Genomic DNA, 18,592 nt, shown 5'->3' on the forward strand with positions numbered 1-18,592 from the left:
AAGCTAGTTCAACTCTAGTGTTAAATTATTTATACTACGTTATAGAGCTAGTTCAACTCTAGTGTTAAATTATTTGCACTAGGTTATAGAGCTAGTTCAACTCTAGTGTAAAACTATTCTAACTAGCCTGTAGAGCTAGTTCAACTCTAGTGTAAAATTATTTGAACTAGCCTGTAGAGCCAGTTCAACTCTAGTGTATAATTATTTAAACTAGTTTGTAGAGCTAGTTCAACTCTAGTGTAAAATTATTTGTACTAGGCTATAGAGCTAGTTCAACACTATTGTAAAATTATTTGAACTAGGTTATAGACCTAGTTCAACTCTAGTGTAAAATTATTTGTACTAGGTTATAGAGCAAGTTCAACTCTAGTGTAAAATAATTGACCTAGCTTGCAGAGCTAGTTCAACTCTAGTGTAAAATTATTTGTACTAGGTTATAAGGCTAGTTGAACTCTAGTGTAAAAGTATTTGAACTAGGTCATAGAGTATGCTCAACTCTAGTGTAACATTATTTGAACTAGCTTGTGTTGCTAGTTCAACACTAGTGTAAAATTATTTGTACTAGGTTATAGAGCTAGTTCAACTCTAGTGTAAAACTATTTGAACTAGCCTGTAGATCTAGTTCAACTCTAGTGTAAAATTATTTGTACTAGGTTATCAAGCTAGTTCAACTCTAGTGTTAAATTATTTGTACTACGTTATAGAGCTAGTTCAACTCTAGTGTTAAATTATTTGTACTAGGTTATAGAGCTAGTTCAACTCTAGTGTAAAACTATTTGAACTAGCCTGTAGAGCTAGTTCAACTCTAGTGTAAAATTAGTTGAACTAGCTTGTAGAGCTAGTTCAACTCTAGTGTAAATTTATATGAACTACAGGGTTATAGAGCTAGTTCAACTTTAGTTTAAAATTATTTGAACTAGCATGTAGTGCTAGTTCAACTCTAGTGTAAAATTATTTGTACTAGGTTATCGAGCTAGTTCAACTCTAGTGTTAAATTATTTATACTATGTTATAGAGCTAGTTCAACTCTAGTGTTAAATTATTTGTACTAGGTTATAGAGCTAGTTCAACTCTAGTGTAAAACTATTTTAACTAGCCTGTAGAGCTACTTCAACTCTAGTGTAAAATTATTTGAACTAGTTTGTAGAGCTAGTTGAACTCTAGTGTAAAATTATTCGTACTAGGTTATAGAGCTAGTTCAACTCTTGTGTAAAATTATTTGAACTAGCTTGTAGAGCTAGTTCAACTCTAGTGTAAAATTATTTGAACTAGCATGTAGAGCTAGTTCAACTCTAGTGTATAATTATTTAAACTAGCTTGTAGAGCTAGTTCAACTCTAGTGTAAATTTTTTTGTACTAGGCTATAGAGCTAGTTCAACACTATTGTAAAATTATTTGAACTAGGTTACAGACCTAGTTCAACTCTAGTGTAAAATTATTTGTACTAGGTTATAGAGCAAGTTCAACTCTAGTGTAAAATAATTGACCTAGCTTGCAGAGCTAGTTCAACTCTAGTGTAAAATTATTTGTACTAGGTTATAAGGCTAGTTGAACTCTAGTGTAAAAGTATTTGTACTAGGTTATAGAGTATGCTCAACTCTAGTGTAACATTATTTGAACTAGCTTGTGTTGCTAGTTCAACACTAGTGTAAAATTATTTGTACTAGGTTATAGAGCTAGTTCAACTCTAGTGTAAAACTATTTGAACTAGCCTGTAGAGCTAGTTCAACTCTAGTGTAAAATTATTTGTACTAGGTTATCAAGCTAGTTCAACTCTAGTGTTAAATTATTTATACTACGTTATAGAGCTAGTTCAACTCTAGTGTTAAATTATTTGCACTAGGTTATAGAGCTAGTTCAACTCTAGTGTAAAACTATTCTAACTAGCCTGTAGAGCTAGTTCAACTCTAGTGTAAAATTATTTGAACTAGCCTGTAGAGCCAGTTCAACTCTAGTGTATAATTATTTAAACTAGCTTGTAGAGCTAGTTCAACTCTAGTGTAAAATTATTTGTACTAGGCTATAGAGCTAGTTCAACACTATTGTAAAATTATTTGAACTAGGTTATAGACCTAGTTCAACTCTAGTGTAAAATTATTTGTACTAGGTTATAGAGCAAGTTCAACTCTAGTGTAAAATAATTGACCTAGCTTGCAGAGCTAGTTCAACTCTAGTGTAAAATTATTTGTACTAGGTTATAAGGCTAGTTGAACTCTAGTGTAAAAGTATTTGTACTAGGTTATAGAGTATGCTCAACTCTAGTGTAACATTATTTGAACTAGCTTGTGTTGCTAGTTCAACACTAGTGTAAAATTATTTGTACTAGGTTATAGAGCTAGTTCAACTCTAGTGTAAAACTATTTGAACTAGCCTGTAGAGCTAGTTCAACTCTAGTGTAAAATTATTTGTACTAGGTTATCAAGCTAGTTCAACTCTAGTGTTAAATTATTTGTACTACGTTATAGAGCTAGTTCAACTCTAGTGTTAAATTATTTGTACTAGGTTATAGAGCTAGTTCAACTCTAGTGTAAAACTATTTGAACTAGCCTGTAGAGCTAGTTCAACTCTAGTGTAAAATTAGTTGAACTAGCTTGTAGAGCTAGTTCAACTCTAGTGTAAATTTATATGAACTACAGGGTTATAGAGCTAGTTCAACTTTAGTTTAAAATTATTTGAACTAGCATGTAGTGCTAGTTCAACTCTAGTGTAAAATTATTTGTACTAGGTTATCGAGCTAGTTCAACTCTAGTGTTAAATTATTTATACTATGTTATAGAGCTAGTTCAACTCTAGTGTTAAATTATTTGTACTAGGTTATAGAGATAGTTCAACTCTAGTGTAAAACTATTTTAACTAGCCTGTAGAGCTACTTCAACTCTAGTGTAAAATTATTTGAACTAGTTTGTAGAGCTAGTTGAACTCTAGTGTAAAATTATTCGTACTAGGTTATAGAGCTAGTTCAAATCTTGTGTAAAATTATTTGAACTAGCTTGTAGAGCTAGTTCAACTCTAGTGTAAAATTATTTGAACTAGCATGTAGAGCTAGTTCAACTCTAGTGTATAATTATTTAAACTAGCTTGTAGAGCTAGTTCAACTCTAGTGTAAATTTTTTTGTACTAGGCTATAGAGCTAGTTCAACACTATTGTAAAATTATTTGAACTAGGTTATAGACCTAGTTCAACTCTAGTGTAAAATTATTTGTACTAGGTTATAGAGCAAGTTCAACTCTAGTGTAAAATAATTGACCTAGCTTGCAGAGCTAGTTCAACTCTGGTGTAAAATTATTTGTACTAGGTTATAAGGCTTGTTGAACTCTAGTGTAAAAGTATTTGTACTAGGTTATAGAGTATGCTCAACTCTAGTGTAACATTATTTGAACTAGCTTGTGTTGCTAGTTCAACACTAGTGTAAAATTATTTGTACTAGGTTATAGAGCTAGTTCAACTCTAGTGTAAAACTATTTGAACTAACCTGTAGAGCTAGTTCAACTCTAGTGTAAAATTATTTGTACTAGGTTATCAAGCTAGTTCAACTCTAGTGTTAAATTATTTATACTATGTTATAGAGCTAGTTCAACTCTAGTGTTAAATTATTTGTACTAGGTTATAGAGCTAGTTCAACTCTAGTGTAAAACTATTCTAACTAGCCTGTAGAGCTAGTTCAACTCTAGTGTAAAATTATTTGAACTAGCCTGTAGAGCTAGTTCAACTCTAGTGTATAATTATTTAAACTAGCTTGTAGAGCTAGTTCAACTCTAGTGTAAAATTATTTGTACTAGGCTATAGAGCTAGTTCAACACTATTGTAAAATTATTTGAACTAGGTTATAGACCTAGTTCAACTCTAGTGTAAAATTATTTGTACTAGGTTATAGAGCAAGTTCAACTCTAGTGTAAAATAATTGACCTAGCTTGCAGAGCTAGTTCAACTCTAGTGTAAAATTATTTGTACTAGGTTATAAGGCTAGTTGAACTCCAGTGTAAAAGTATTTGTACTAGGTTATAGAGTATGCTCAACTCTAGTGTAACATTATTTGAACTAGCTTGTGTTGCTAGTTCAACACTAGTGTAAAATTATTTGTACTAGGTTATAGAGCTAGTTCAACTCTAGTGTAAAACTATTTGAACTAGCCTGTAGAGCTAGTTCAACTCTAGTGTAAAATTATTTGTACTAGGTTATCAAGCTAGTTCAACTCTAGTGTTAAATTATTTGTACTAGGTTATAGAGCTAGTTCAACTCTAGTGTTAAATTATTTGTACTAGGTTATAGAGCTAGTTCAACTCTAGTGTAAACTATTTGAACTAGCCTATAGAGCTAGTTCAACTCTAGTGTAAAATTAGTTGAACTAGCTTGTAGAGCTAGTTCAACTCTAGTGTAAATTTATATGAACTACAGGGTTATAGAGCTAGTTCAACTTTAGTATAAAATTATTTGAACTAGCATGTAGTGCTAGTTCAACTCTAGTGTAAAATTATTTGTACTAGGTTATCGAGCTAGTTCAACTCTAGTGTTAAATTATTTATACTATGTTATAGAGCTAGTTCAACTCTAGTGTTAAATTATTTGTACTAGGTTATAGAGCTACTTCAACTCTAGTGTAAAACTATTTTAACTAGCCTGTAGAGCTACTTCAACTCTAGTGTAAAATTATTTGAACTAGTTTGTAGAGCTAGTTGAACTCTAGTGTAAAATTATTCGTACTAGGTTATAGAGCTAGTTCAACTCTTGTGTAAAATTATTTGAACTAGCCTGTAGAGCTAGTTCAACTCTAGTGTAAAATTATTTGAACTAGCCTGTAGAGCTAGTTCAACTCTAGTGTATAATTATTTAAACTAGCATGTAGAGCTAGTTCAACTCTAGTGTAAAATTTTTTGTACTAGGCTATAGAGCTAGTTCAACACTATTGTAAAATTATTTGAACTAGGTTATAGACCTAGTTCAACTCTAGTGTAAAATTATTTGTACTAGGTTATAGAGCAAGTTCAACTCTAGTGTAAAATAATTGACCTAGCTTGCAGAGCTAGTTCAACTCTAGTGTAAAATTATTTGTACTAGGTTATAAGGCTAGTTGAACTCTAGTGTAAAAGTATTTGTACTAGGTTATAGAGTATGCTCAACTCTAGTGTAACATTATTTGAACTAGCTTGTGTTGCTAGTTCAACACTAGTGTACAATTATTTGTACTAGGTTATAGAGCTAGTTCAACTCTAGTGTAAAACTATTTGAACTAGCCTGTAGAGCTAGTTCAACTCTAGTGTAAAATTATTTGTACTAGGTTATCAAGCTAGTTCAACTCTAGTGTTAAATTATTTATACTATGTTATAGAGCTAGTTCAACTCTAGTGTTAAATTATTTGTACTAGGTTATAGAGCTAGTTCAACTCTAGTGTAAAACTATTCTAACTAACCTGTAGAGCTAGTTCAACTCTAGTGTAAAATTATTTGAACTAGCCTGTAGAGCTAGTTCAACTCTAGTGTATAATTATTTAAACTAGCTTGTAGAGCTAGTTCAACTCTAGTGTAAAATTATTTGTACTAGGCTATAGAGCTAGTTCAACACTATTGTAAAATTATTTGAACTAGGTTATAGACCTAGTTCAACTCTAGTGTAAAATTATTTGTACTAGGTTATAGAGCAAGTTCAACTCTAGTGTAAAATAATTGACCTAGCTTGCAGAGCTAGTTCAACTCTAGTGTAAAATTATTTGTACTAGGTTATAAGGCTAGTTGAACTCTAGTGTAAAAGTATTTGTACTAGGTTATAGAGTATGCTCAACTCTAGTGTAACATTATTTGAACTAGCTTGTGTTGCTAGTTCAACACTAGTGTAAAATTATTTGTACTAGGTTATAGAGTTAGTTCAACTCTAGTGTAAAACTATTTGAACTAGCCTGTAGAGCTAGTTCAACTCTAGTGTAAAATTATTTGTACTAGGTTATCAAGCTAGTTCAACTCTAGTGTTAAATTATTTGTACTACGTTATAGAGCTAGTTCAACTCTAGTGTTAAATTATTTGTACTAGGTTATAGAGCTAGTTCAACTCTAGTGTAAAACTATTTGAACTAGCCTGTAGAGCTAGTTCAGCTCTAGTGTAAAATTAGTTGAACTAGCTTGTAGAGCTAGTTCAACTCTAGTGTAAATTTATATGAACTACAGGGTTATAGAGCTAGTTCAACTTTAGTATAAAATTATTTGAACTAGCATGTAGTGCTAGTTCAACTCTAGTGTAAAATTATTTGTACTAGGTTATCGAGCTAGTTCAACTGTAGTGTTAAATTATTTATACTACGTTATAGAGCTAGTTCAACTCTTGTGTTAAATTATTTGTACTAGGTTATAGAGCTAGTTCAACTCTAGTGTAAAACTATTTTAACTAGCCTGTAGAGCTAGTTCAACTCTAGTGTAAAATTATTTGAACTAGCTTGTAGAGCTAGTTCAACTCTAGTGTAAAATTATTTGAACTAGTTTGTAGAGCTAGTTGAACTCTAGTGTAAAATTATTCGTACTAGGTTATAGAGCTAGTTCAACTCTTGTGTAAAATTATTTGAACTAGCCTGTAGAGCTAGTTCAACTCTAGTGTAAAATTATTTGAACTAGCCTGTAGAGCTAGTTCAACTCTAGCGTATAATTATTTAAACTAGCTTGTAGAGCTAGTTCAACTCTAGTGTAAAATTATTTGTACTAGGCTATAGAGCTAGTTCAACACTATTGTAAAATTATTTGAACTAGGTTATAGACCTAGTTCAACTCTAGTGTAAAATTATTTGTACTAGGTTATAGAGCAAGTTCAACTCTAGTGTAAAATAATTGACCTAGCTTGCAGAGCTAGTTCAACTCTAGTGTAAAATTGTTTGTACTAGGTTATAAGGCTAGTTCTACTCTAGTGTAAAATTATTTGTACTAGGTTATAGAGTATGTTCAACTCTAGTGTAACATTATTTGAACTAGCTTGTATTGCTAGTTCAACACTAGTGTAAAATTATTTGTACTAGGTTATAGTACTAGTTCAACTCTAGTGTAAAATTATTTGTACTAGGTTATCGAGCTAGTTCAACTCTAGTGTAAAATTATTTGAACTAGCTTGTAGAGCTAGTTCAACTCTAGTGTAAAATTATATGAACTACAGGGTTATAGAGCTAGTTCAACTTTAGTATAAAATTATTTGAACTAGCCTGTAGTGCTAGTTCAACTCTAGTATAAAATTATTGTACTAGGTTATAGAGCTAGTTCAACTCTAGTGTTAAATTATTTATACTACGTTATAGAGCTAGTTCAACTCTCGTGTTAAATTATTTGTACTAGGTTATAGAGCTAGTTCAACTCTAGTGTAAAACTATTTTAACTGGCATGTAGAGCTAGTTCAACTCTAGTGTAAAATTACTTGAACTAGCCTGTAGAGCTAGTTCAACTCTAGTGTATAATTATTTAAACTAGCTTGTAGAGCTAGTTCAACTCTAGTGTAAAATTATTTGTACTAGGCTATAGAGCTAGTTCAACTCTAGTGTAAAATTATTTGTACTAGGTTATAAGGCTAGTTCAACTCTAGTGTAAAAGTATTTGTACTAGGTTATAGAGTATGTTCAACTCTAGTGTAACATTATTTGAACGAGCTTGTAGAGCTAGTTCAACACTAGTGTAAAATTATTTGTACTAGGTTATAGAGCTAGTTCAACTCTAGTGTAAAACTATTTGTACTAGGTTATAGAGCTAGTTCAACTATAGTGTAAAATTATTTTGACTAGGTTATAGAGGTAGTTCATCTCTAGTTTAAAATAATTGACCTAGCTTGTAGAGCTAGTTCAACTCTAGTGTTAAATTATTTGTACTAGGTTATAGAGCTAGTTCAAATCTAACACAAAATTATCTAAACTAGCTTGTAGAGCTAGTTCAATAGTAGAGTAAAAACTATTTGAACTAGCATGTAGAGCTAGTTCAACTCTAGTGTAAAATTATTTGAACTAGCCTGTAGTGCTAGTTCAACTCTAGTGTAAAATTATTTGTACTAGGTTATCGAGCTAGTTCAACTCTAGTGTAAAATTATTTGTACTAGGTTATAAAGCTAGTTCAACTGTAGTGTTAAAGTATTTGTACTAGGTTATAGAGCTAGTTCAACTCTAGTGTAAAACTATTTGAACTAGCCTGTAGAGCTAGTTCAATTCTAGTGTAAAATTATTTGAACTAGCTTGTAGAGATAGTTCAAATCTTGTGAAAAATTATTTGTAGTAGGTTATAGAGTAAGTTCAACTCTAGTGAAAAATTATGTGAACTAGCTTGTAGAGCTAGTTCAACACTAGTGTAAAATTATTTGTAGTGGGTTATAGAGCTAGTTCAACTCTAGTGTAAAATTATTTGTACTAGGTTATTGAGCTAGTTCAACTCTAGTGTAAAATTATTTGTACTAGGTTATAGAGCCAGTTCAACTCTAGTGTAAAAATATTTGTACTAATTTATAGAGCTAGTTCAACTCTAGTGTAAAATTATTTGACCTAGCCTGTAGAGCTAGTTCAACTCTAGTGTAAAACTATTTGAACTAGCCTATAGAGCTTGTTCAACTGTAGTGTAAAATTATTTGAACTAGCTTTTAGGGCTATTTCAACTCTAGTGTAAAATTATTTGTACTAGGTTATAGTGTTAATTCAACTCTAGTGTAAAATTATTTGAACTAGCTTGTAGAGCTAGTTCAACACTAGTTTAAAATTATTTGTACTAGGTTATAGAGCTAGTTCAACTCTAGTGTAAAATTATTTGTACTAGGTTATATAGCTAGTTCAACTCTCGTGTAAAATAATTGACCTAGCTTGTAGAGCTATTTCAACTCTAGTGTAAAATTATTTCTACTAGGTTATAGAGCTAGTTCAAATCTAGTGTAAAATTATTTGTAGTAGGTTATAGAGCTCGTTCAACTGTAGTGTAAAATTATTTGTACTAGGTTATAGAGATATTTCAACTCTTGTGTAAAATTATTTGTACTAGGTTATAGAGCTAGTTCAACTCTAGTGTAAAATTATTTGTACTAGGTTATAGAGCTAGTTTAACTTTAGTGTAAAATTATTTGAACTATATTATAGAGATATTTCAACTCTAGTGTAAAATTATTTGTACTAGGTTATAGAGCTAGTTCAACTCTAGTGTAAAATTATTTGTACTAGGTTATAGAGCTAGTTCAACTCTAGTGTAAAATTATTTGTACTAGGTTGCAGAGCTAGTTCAACTCTAGTGTAAAACTATTTAAACTAGCCTATAAAGCCAGTTCAACTGTAGAGTAAAATTATTTGAACTAGCTTGTAGAGCTAGTTCAACTCTAGTGTAAAAAATATTGAACTAGCTTGTGGAGCTAGTTCAACACTAGTGTAAAATTATTTATACTAGGTTATAGAGCTAGTTCAACGATAGTGTAAAATTATTTTCACTAGGTTATAGAGGTAGTTCATCAAAATAATTGACCTAGCTTGTAGAGCTAGTTCAACTCTAGTGTAAAATTATTTGTACTAGGTTATATAGCTAGTTCAAATCTAGTGTAAAATTATTTAAACTAGCTTGTCGAGCTAGTTCAACTCTAGTGTAAAATTATTTGAACTAGCCTATAGACCTAGTTCAACTCTAATGTAAAATTATTTGTACTAGGTTATACAGCTAGTTCAACTCTTGTGTAAAATTATTTGTACTAGGTTATAGAGCAAGTTCAACTCTAGTGTAATATTATTTGTACTAGGTTAATAGAGCAAGTTCAACTCTAGTGTAAAATTATTTGTACTAGGTTATAGAGCTAGTTCAACTCTAGTGTAAAATTATTGTACTAGGTTATAGAGCTAGTTCAACTCTAGTGTAAAACTATTTGTACTAGCCTATAGAGCTAGTTCAACTCTAGTGTAAAATTATTTGTACTAGGTTGTAGAGCTAGTTCTACTCTGGTGTAAAACTATTTGAACTAGCCTATAGTGGTAGTTCAACTCTAGTGTAAAATTATTTGAACTAGCTTGTAGAGCTAGTTCAACTCTAGTGTAAAATTATTTGTACTACGTTATAGAGCTAGTTCAACTCTTGTGCAAAATTATTTGATCTAGCCTATAGAGATAGTTCAACTCTAGTGTATAATTATTTAAACTAGCCTGTAGAGCTAGTTCAACTCTAGTGTATATTTATTTGAACTAGCTTGTAGAGCTAGTTCAACTCTAGTGTAAAATTATTTGTACTAGGTTATAGAGCTAGTGAACTCTAGTGTAAAATTATTTGTACTAGGTTGTAGAGCTAGATCAACACTATTGTAAAATTATTTGAACTAGGTTATATACCTAGTTCAACTCTAGTGTAAAATTATTTGTACTAAGTTATAGAGCTAGTTCAACGCTAGTGTAAAATTATTTGTACTAGATTATAGAGCTAGTTCAACTCTAGTGTAAAATTATTTGACCTAGCCTGTAGAGCTAGTTCAACTCTAGTGTAAAATTATTTGTACTAGGTTGTAGAGCTAGTTCAACTCCAGTGTAAAACTATTTGAACTAGCCTATAGAGCTAGTTCAACTGTAGTGTAAAATTATTTGAACTAGCTTGTAGAGCTAGTTCAACTCTAGTGTAAAATTATTTGTACTAGGTTATAGAGTTAGTTCAACTCTAGTGTAAAATTATGTGAACTAGCTTGTAGAGCTTGTTCAATACTAGTGTAAAATTATTTGTACTAGGTTATAGAGCTAGTTCAACTATAGTTTAAAATTATTTGTACTAGGTTATTGAGCTAGTTCAACTCTAGTGTAAAATAATTGACCTAGCTTGCAGAGCTAGTTCAACTCTAGTGTAAAATTATTTGTACTAGGTTATAGAGCTAGTTCAAATCTAGTGTAAAATTATTTAAACACTACTAGGAAAAGGGCTATAGATGAAATTGACACTAATGGCGCACCAGAGACGTGGTGCGCCACTACTATATACTAATGGCGCACCATGTGCTGGTGCGCCATTAGTGTGGAAGACACTAATGGCGCACCAGACACATGGTGCCCCACTAGTAATAAAAACTTTTTTTTCATTTTTCCAAACATACTAATGGCGCATTCAGGCACAGTGCGCCATTACTAGTTCTAACTAGTAATGGCGCACCAACAACCAAGTGCGCCACTACTGTATTTTTTTTTGCAAAACTACTAATGGCGCACCGTGGCATAGTGCGCCATTACTAGTTTAAACTAGTAATGGCGCACTCTACCACGGTGTGCCATTAGTATATATGTATATATATATATATATATATATATATATATATATATGTATATATATTATTTTTTGCAAAACTACTAATGGCGCACCACCAGCAGGTGCGCCATTAGTACGTAGGGTTACTAATGGCGCATGAGTGGGTGGTGCGCCATTAGTAACCTAGGACCAGCTAGATATTTTGGACAGCCACACCTACACACTCACTTTCCCCAGTTCATTCCCTCCACCTCCTTCTCCAAGCTTGTGTCGGCTGCCTCCTCCTCCTCACCTCATTTGCACCATAGATTCATCAAAATTAAGTAGTTAAATTACCTTTTTATGATAGGTAAGTAAGGGGAAAGCTATCTTTATGTTGTAGATCTACTTTTTTCCTCCCTAGCTCGCTCCAACAATGTGCACATGCACTTTTTTGGTCTAGCTAGATCTATGTATGTTTGTGGTGTTGCATATATGTTTGTGTTTGCAGGTACCGGTATTTAAAATGCGATAGTTGCCAATATTTTGCTGGAATGTTGATTCATTTCCGTTTCGGCGAGAATTTTGGCACTACGCATTCTTTTTGGTCCTATTTTTAGGGAAAGTCATGCCAAATTTTTTCTTCGTTCTAAAATATCATTTTGCTCTACCCCACAGGAGACCATGGTCCGAACGATGACCGAAGGCATCGTGAATAGGTTTTTGAGCTCCATGAAGGCCGAGATGCTTAAAAAAACGAGACAGAGATAAGATGTCCGTGTCGATGATGCAAGCTGAAGAGCCTTATTGCGGACCCGGATTCCGGGCAGGTATGGGACCACCTACTCTTGCGTGGTTTCATGGATGGCTATTGGTGGCAAGGTGATGAAGATGACTATGAAGTCGTCCATGTGGGCCGGGCAAGAAATGAGGAAGGGCAGCAAGACAACCACCGCGGCTCGGGCGGGCGAGAAGACGAAGAATCTCCAGGACATGATCACGATGGTGATGTTGTACATAGTTATCATGTAGAAGATGCCGGGCATGATGATGAGGAAGATCAAGACGAAGGGCATGATCATGAAGATGAAGATGCCGGAGCAGACGATGATGGAGGCTGGGTGCAGGACCCTCATATTCAAGAGCTGCTTCTCAAGCAGACGGATAACGCAAGAGTTGCCGCCCCAGAGAAAGGCAAGCTGGATCAACTGGAGATAGACGCGGTTACTCCATTGTATGAAGGATGCAGGCCCGAGGATACCCGCCTGAAAGTAACGCTCATGGCTCTGGAGATGAAGGTAAAACACAAAATGACCGACGCATGCTTCGACGAGAACATGTCATTCTGGCACGAACGTCTTCCCAAGGGAAACAAGTGCCCGACCAATTTCGAGGAGGCGAACAAAATCGTGTGTCCACTAGATTTACCGCACGTGAAATACCATGTGTGCATGAACAATTGCATCATTTATCGGGACGAGCACGCGGAGTCTACCATATGTCCGGTGTGCGGCGTCACTCGATACAAGAAGAGGAAGAAAGCTCCTCGAAAAGTGGTGTGGTACTTTCCGATCACTCCTCGTCTGCAGCGCTATTTTGCGGACCCTCAGGTAGCAAAGCTCCTGCATTGGCACGCAGATAGGGAGGAGAAGAAGCGGGAAGATGACGGAAATGATCCAGAGATAAATAAAAAAGACAAGATGCTGAGTCATCCTAAGGATGTGAGCCAGTGGCAAGCATTGAACTTCGAAGACCCAGAATTTGGGAACGATCCAAGGAACATCATGCTGGGCGTGAGCACCGATGGAGTCAATCCGTTTGGCAGCCAGAGAAGCACACATAGCACCTGGCATGTGTTTGTGTGGATGTACAACCTCCCCCCTGGTTGTGCATGAAGAGGAAGTACATTCACATGAGTATGCTAATTGAAGGGCCGAAACAACCAGGGAACAACATCAATCTGTATCTGGGGCTGCTGAAAGAGGAGCTAGACACGCTGTGGAAAACGCCAGCCAATACGTGGGATGCCGCGGAGAAAGAATATTTCCCTATGAGAGACGCACTGCTCACGACGGTGCATGACTATCTCGGTTACGGATATCTCACGGGGCAGGTTGTCCACGGATTTTCTGCATGCATCAGGTGCATGGATGACACAACATATCGCCAGCTAGATAGAGATCCCGGGTCTTCAAAAACCATGTTCATGGGACATCGAAGGTGGCTTCGCGACGATGACCCATGGAGGAAACGCAAGGATTTGTTCGATGGTGAAACCAAACCCCGAAGACGCCCGCGTACGAGGAACGGCGAGGAAATAGACGAGCTGTTGAAAAATTGGAAAGATTGCCTACTGCCTGGAAAGAAGCAAAAGGCGCCAGAGCCGGGAAAGAAGCGAAAGGCGCCAGAGCCGCTACTGAAGGTATGGAAAACGAGGTCTGTTTTCTGGGACTTGCCGTACTGGAAGATCCACCATGTGCCTCACAGCCTTGATGTCATGCATATCACGAAGAACGTGTGCAAGAGTCTGCTTGGTACCCTGCTCAACATGCCAGAGAGGACCAAAGATGGGCCGAAAGCAAGGGCAGACTTGAAATCAATGGGCATCAGGCAAGAGCTTCACGCTAATGATGATGATGATGATGATGATGATGATGATGATGAGGCGAAGTAGGACACAGAAAGTCGTCGCAAAGGAAAAAAGGCCAAGAAGACCGAAAATGACTACCCTCCCACGTGCTTCACTCTAAGTCAGGAGGAGATCGAGCAGTTTTTCACCTGCCTCGTAGGAGTAAAACTTCCTTACGATTACGCAGGGAAGATAAGCAGATACCTAGACCCAGCGAAGTAGAAGTTCAGTGGGATGAAGTCTCACGACTGTCACGTGCCGATGACGCAGATACTTCTAGTTGCAACCCGTGGGATCATGGACGCGCACGTCCTGAAACGCTACTTTTCCTATGCAACTTTTTCGATGTCATCTCTCGGAAGTCGGTTGGCGTGAGGCAACTCAGAAGGCTACAGGAAGAGATCGTGGTGATACTATGCGAGCTTGAGATGTACTTCCCGCCCGCATTCTTCGACGTTATGGTGCATCTGCTAGTCCATATCATGGAGGATATCATCCAACTCGGGCCGACGTTCCTGCACAGCATGATGCCGTTCGAAAGGATGAATGGTGTCATCAAAGGATACGTTCGCAACATGTCACGTCCAGAGGGAAGCATAGCCAGGGGCTTTCTGACCGAAGGGTGCATCTCCTACTGCATGAATTATCTAGGCATGGAGAACCCCGTTGGTCTGCCCGTCAATAGGCACCTCGGCAGGCTCACTGGATGGGGTCACTGTGAGGGTCATCGTGAAATGCATGTCGACTTCGAGGGTCGACTCGCCGACTTTGAAAGAGCAAACCTAGTCGCGCTACAACACATAGACGTGGTCGATCCTTGGGTGGTAGAGCACAAAACCTTTATTAAGAAGACGTACAATGACCGAGGCCAACAGAGGACGAATGGAGATATAATCAAAGAGCACAACTCATGTTTCACGCGTTGGTTCAAGCAGAAGCTTCTGTCGTACCCTTTACATGAGGATTCTTCCGCGAAAGAACAACTCATATTTGCCTTGTCACAGGGCGTCGAGCACAACCTGATGACCTATGCAGCGTACGATATCAATGGCTACACATTCTACACTGAGGACAAGGACATGAAGAGTGATGGTTATCAGAACTCCGGGGTAACGATGGAATCCTACACCGGTAACGACAAGGACAGATACTACGGAAGGATCGAGGAGATTTGGGAGCTGAGCTACGCTGGAGAGAAGGTCCCGATGTTCCGTGTCAGATGGGCCAAGAGCGTCCTAAAAGAAGACCGGTATTTCACCACCATGGTTATACCCAAAGCCAAATCCAAGACCATGGGCGCAAACATCACCGCAAAAAATGAGCCATGGGTACTGGCTTCCCAAGTGGACCAATGCTTCTTCATTACTGACCCGTCAAAGCCTAGTCGTGTTGTCGTGAGGAGATGCAAAAGGAAGATCATCGGAGTGGATGGAGTAGCAGATGAGCAAGACTTCGACAAGTATGGCGACCCAAAGATCGAACATGACGACGACGATGAAGTAGCAGCATACACCACAAGAAGAAGCAGGACCACCCTACCTAAAGGACGTCCGTTCAAGAGAAGAACTCCATTTACGAAAAATAAGGGCAAGAAGATTGTGAACAGATATCTAGCTAAGATCGATTGTATTTAAATTGTAGCCTTCATTTCTCGATTGTATTTCATGGACACAAGCTCAAGATGATCTTCCACCACAAGACCACAAGCAAAAAAGGCAAGGACAAGCTTCAAGAGGAGATTGATGCATTTGAAGAAGCTCCTAAGGCCTTGGTCAAGTGGGTTCTCAAGACTATATCAAGTTCTATGATACGTCTCCAACGTATCTATAATTTTTGATTGTTCCGTGTTATATTATATCCTGTTTTGGACATTATTGGGCTTTATTATACACTTTTATATTATTTTTAGGACTAACCTATTAACAGGAGGCCCAGCCCAGAACTGCTGTTTTTTTTTCCTATTTTAGGGTTTCGCAAGAAAAGAATATCAAACGGAGTCCAAATGTAATGAAATGTTCGGGAACGTGATTTTCTCACCGAACATGATCCAGGAGACTTGGACCCTACGTCCCACGAGGTAGGGGGGGTCCGCCTACCCCCCTCCCCAGGCGCGCCCTCCACACTCGTGGGCCCCCTGTTGCTCCACTGGCGTACTTCTTCCTCTTATATATACCTACGTACCCTCAAACTACCAAATACAGAGCCAAAACACTAATTCCACCACCGTAACTTTCTGTATCCACGAGATCCCATCTTGGGGCCTATTCCGGAGCTCCGCCGGAGGGGGCATCGATGACGGAGGGCTTCTACATCAACACCATAGCCCCTTCCGATGAAGTGTGACTAGTTTACTTCAGACCTACGGGTCCATAGTTATTAGCTAGATGGCTTCTTCTCTCTTTTTGGATCTCAATACAATGTTCTCCCCCTCTCTTGTGGAGATCTATTCGATGTAATCTTCTTTTGTGGTGTGTTTGGTGAGATCGATGAATTGTGGGTTTATGATCAAGTTTATCTATGAACAATATTTGAATCTTCTCTGAATTCTTTTATGTATGATTGGTTATCTTTGCAAGTCTCTTCGAATTATCAGTTTGGTTTGGCCTACTAGATTGATCTTTCTTGCCATGGGAGAAGTGCTTAGCTTTGGGTTCAATCTTGCGGTGTCCTTTCCCAGTGACAGTAGGGGCAGCAAGGCACATATTGTATTGTTGCCATCGAGGATAACAAGATGGGGTTTATATCATATTGCATGAGTTTATCCCTCTACATCATGTCATCTTGCTTAAAGCGTTACTCTGTTCTCTTGAACTTAATACTCTAGATGCATGCTGGATAGCGGTCGATGTGTGGAGTAATAGTACAAGATGCAGGCAGGAGTCGGTCTACTTGTCTCGGACGTGATGCCTATATACATGATCATACCTAGATATTCTCATAAGTATGCTCAATTCTGTCAATTGCTCAATAGTAATTTGTTCACCCACCGTAATACTTATGCTCTCGAGGGAAGCCACTAGTGAAACCTATGGCCCCAGGGTCTATTTTCTATCATATCAATCTTCGAATACTTAGTTACTTTTATTGCTTTCTATTTTACTTTGCATCTTTACCATAAAAATACCAAAAATCTTATCTTATCATATCTATGAGATCTCACTCTCGTAAGTGACCGTGTAGGGATTGAAAACCCCTTATCGCGTTGGTTGCGAGGATTTATTTATTTGTGTAGGTGCGAGGGACTTGCGTGTGGCCTCCTACTGGATTGATACCTTGGTTCTCAAAAACTAAGGGAAATACTTACGCTGCTCTACTGCATCACCCTTTCCTCTTCAAGGGAAAACCAACGCAGTGCTCAAGAGGTAGCAAGAAGGATTTCTGGCGCCATTGCCGGGGAGTCTACGCAAAAGTCAACATACCAAGTACCCATCACAAATCCATATCTCCCGCATTACATTCTTTGCCATTTGCCTCTCGTTTTCATCTCCCCCACTTCACCCTTTCCGTTTTATTCGCCCTCTCTCTCTATCCTCCCTCTCTTTCTCTATTTGCCTCTTTTTGCCGTTATGTCTAAAAGTGGGGAAATTATTGTCGATATGGACAATAATAATATCATGGAAAATTCGGATGCTCCTGCTGAAGAACCCCTATCTTACATACTAAGAAGTTCCGTATTGGTAGTGGTAATATTATTGGAAAAGGAGTTATCCAAGATTTCTTTACTTGTGCCAGTGCTTTGCCTTCTATGGGTAGTTCTATTCTTCATAGAACCAGTAGCCTTGCGGACGCTATCGCCATGCTTATAGTTGAACTTGAAAGGCAATTTATGCACTTGCATCCTTGCATACAAAGGATTTTCCTAGAATTTTCTAATATTGAGCATTCTTCTGTTAAGCATGTCGCTACTATCTTTTTGGCTCATGAGTTTAGATTTATAATAAAAGAGGCCAAAGAAATCTTTGCGCACTATAGGGTGGACGCTGGTCGTCCTCCCATAGAGGCTATCATTTTTTATCAAGAAGAAATAATGTGTTTTTAATCTCTAGACTGCAACATCCCAAATTTTCAATTTGGAATGTTATACATTAGATCATTTTTGCATATCATATTTTCTTGCCTTTGGTTTGATCCTAGAGGTTCTACGCAACTCAAGGACCCTCGGAGAGAGTTGGGGACTTCGTTATTTTCATATTTGAGTTTCCTCAATTTTTGAAAATAGGATCATTTGATTTTATTTATTTGATTTTCAATTATTTCTATTATACAAATATGAGAGTGGGAATAAAATGACTTTCCCAAAATAAAGAAATATTGAGGATTTCACAAAAAAATTCAAATAAGTTTTATTTTTGGAGTTTTGTTATTTTATTTGAATTTAGGAAAAAATTGCATGTTTTCAAAACTGCATTTTTAGGGCCAAGAAAATGTTCATCTCGTTCTAAATATTTTATTTAGACGTTGAAAATTTGTTTGGCAATTTTAGATTTTTATTTTATTTTCTAGAATTTTTCTTAGTTTCGGCGGAATTCTTTAAAAAAATCCCCGCGCGCCCGACTGGGCCAAAGGCCCAGCCGAGCCGGCCGAACCGCCACCGCCTCCCGCATCCGGATCGAGACTGGAGTCCCGATCACCGCCGTCGCCCATGTCCGGGAGGAGCACGCCTCCCGAGGCCGCCCCCTTCCCCAAACCATGGCTGCCACCCCCTTTAAATAGGAGCCGCCGCCACCCTCTCCTCACCCTGCCACCGCAGCCCGCCCCGCCTCCCGCAGTCGCTACCCCGCCGCCTTGCGCCGCCC

The sequence above is a fragment of the Triticum dicoccoides genome, chromosome 3A (genome assembly GCF_002162155.2).
Source record: "Triticum dicoccoides isolate Atlit2015 ecotype Zavitan chromosome 3A, WEW_v2.0, whole genome shotgun sequence".
Lineage (NCBI taxonomy): Eukaryota > Viridiplantae > Streptophyta > Magnoliopsida > Poales > Poaceae > Triticum > Triticum dicoccoides.